Raw genomic sequence first — 2,832 nt, forward strand, 5'->3', positions numbered from 1 at the left:
CCTGGGGACATCCCATCACTCCTGGGACTGAGCTACATCATGGTGCATGGAGTCCCATGTGCTGGGGTGTGAAATGCACATGAGGAGCTGGGGATATTTGTTCCAGATTTAGGAGCTGTTGCATCCCTGTGAAGCAATGCAGAGGGCTCAGATCTCCAGCTGGAAGAGCTGGGGGTGGCAGGCGCTGAAAATCATAGAATCATAAAGGTTGGAAAAGATCTCTAAGGTCATGTTGTCCAACCCCAACCCATTCCCACCATGCCCACTGACCACATCTCCATGGATCTTGGACATCTCCAGGGACGGTGACCCCACCACCTCCCTGGCAGCCTGTGCCGATGCCTGACCATTCTTTCTGAGAAGAAATTTTTTCCTAATATTCAACCTGATCAATCCCAAATGTCTCCCAGATGGATTTCTGGCTCCAAGAAAAGAGCCACGTCCTCCTGCTGGGTTGACCATGGGCACCTTCAGGTCATGCCCTTGTCCCTCTTCTTGCTCCCTCCACTCCCTGCCCCTCCACCCCTGTGAATTTGGATCCTAGCAGTATGGGGATGAAGTTTAGCTGATCACGGAGTTTAATCCTCCAAAATTTTCCACCTTGTGGGAGGCCCAGCAGTTACTGTGACAGTGCAGAAGCTCCTGTGTGACGCTCCAATCCATCACCGGCTCCGCATCTGGCCACTATAATGAGAAAGACAAACAGCATCCATCCTGACTTGGCAGGGAAATGGGAAGGCAGCTGGGAGCCCTGCCTGCGAGCACAGCTACATCAAGCCTCAAGGGCAGAGGGTGGCCAGAAATCCTTGGTCCTTCGCTTTTCTGGATGTGGGGAGAAGATCCCAGCCTGGTGGATGTTGAGCAATTGGTGGTGGCCAATGGCATTTCTTATGGATAACTCCAGCTGAATTGTGTTGCCATGGCCATGGCCAACGAAAATCAGACAAAGTTGGGGCTCAAGTGCAGAAGGTTTTGCCTTCAAGGTGGCACTGGCCATCCTAAAAGTCACCCCTGATGAGCACTGTCTCCTAGATGACAGCCTGGGTGCCTGCCTTATTTTTTTCCACTGGGTTGGAATGCCAGCTCCCCTGATGCTGCTGTCCGTAATTAAAAGCTATGCAATCACCCGTCACTGGTCCCCCTGTATCTGCTCATTACAGAGGAGCTTAGCTTAAAACTAATTCCCCGACTCAAAGGCAAGGGGGAAGGGAGATGCTTTAATCTCGAGACTTCTGCATTCGTCCTTCCCATCCATCTCCCATTGGAAGCACCCAGAGCACGAAGCTGTGAGTGTCCCGGGTGCCCCAAAACCTCATCCAGGAGTGGGGCCAGGAGTGTCCCACACCCGTCTCCTCCCAGATGTGCCTGCTCGCCTCGTGCCTGCGCTAGGCAATGCTCTGATTTTGCTGATTTTCCAAATACAGACTCAATTATAAATTATTATTAATTACTGTAATGTAGATTTATCCGTGAATAGCATTGCTCGGGCTCAGCAGGAACCCTTCTGGCTGCGCCCACGGCTAAGCTGGTATTGTCCCAGATACTGGCACATGAGATCGTTTGTTTTCCACCCGCTCCCCAGTGGGGTGAAATCCCTCGAGCAGAGCCTGGTCCCTCCACTGCCACGCTGCTGCCAGCTCCAGCCCTAAAATCCCCCCAAAGTGGTGGAAAATCCCCCCAGTGGGGCAGGGCAGATGTCATTTTATCTGGGACTGGGCTACTCCCAGCGCTCCTGGGCTGGGAAGGGAAGGGATGGTGGCATAGAGTACCCCATGCATCCCTGGCAGCACCCCTTGCCCGGTGGGACGTAATGCCAGCGTGCCCCTAGGTGCCCAGGGGACGGCCACCTGTCCTGCCAGGTCCTGGTCCTGCTGGTGAGGATGGCCCAGGATGGGGACAGCAGGGGATAAGTGGTGGTGGGGGTGCTGTGACACGCATCCCCCGGTCCGGGGGTGTGAGGGGTGACAGCAACTTGGGGACGTCACCTGGGTAACGTCAGAGCCGAGGAGCCGCTCTCACTGCGGCACTGCCATCTGGTGGCACCGTGCGGGGGACAGAGTGTCGGGGGACACGGGGGGGGGGATTTCTGCTGCGGGCCAGCCAGCAGCTGGGACCCAGGGGAGCTTCGTTTGTGGGCAGAGGTCCCTGGGGTGTCCCTGCAATATTCCCTGGATGTCCCTTGGATGCTCCTGGGATGTCCCTTGGACGTCCCTGCGATGTCCCTGGGGTGTCCCTTGGATTCTCCCACTGCTTCTGGTGCCCCAGCTCCGCCCAGCCCTCTCACCCTGCCCCCTCCCTTCTCTCAGATCGTGGCCCCTTTTGCAACGAATGTTATCCTGAAAATTAAATTGCATCCTGCAGCGATTTCAAAGGGAACATCTTCTGCATCTTGTGATCAGGGACGCGATGTCAGGGTCTGCCAGGAACACAGAGCAGGATGCATCCCTGGGGCTAGGACGTGGGGCCAACACCGTGCCTCCCATTGGCAATGCTCTGCAAGAGAACATCTCAACCCACCGTTAAAATTCACAGAGCTTCTTTCATTTCTCTCCTGAAGCCAAACACTGGGGAATCCCCTGATCTCCACAGCAGCAGCCCCATGGACAGCGATGGGACCCAACCCAGAGTTTCCAAAACTTTACCAGTCATTAGACACCGGAAAAGTGTTCCCAGAGAGGCTGTTGATGTCCTGTGCCCGTGTTAGAGGCATTTGGGCAACACTCCTAATGAGGTGCATTAAGGTTGGGTAGTAGAACCACTGGCAGACTGCATGTCCCTTCATATCAGAGCTCTCCTCTCCTCTCCTCTCCTCTCCTCTCCTCTCCTCTCCTC

Source organism: Numida meleagris, chromosome 22 (assembly GCF_002078875.1).
Source record: "Numida meleagris isolate 19003 breed g44 Domestic line chromosome 22, NumMel1.0, whole genome shotgun sequence".
Classification (NCBI taxonomy): Eukaryota; Metazoa; Chordata; class Aves; order Galliformes; family Numididae; genus Numida; species Numida meleagris.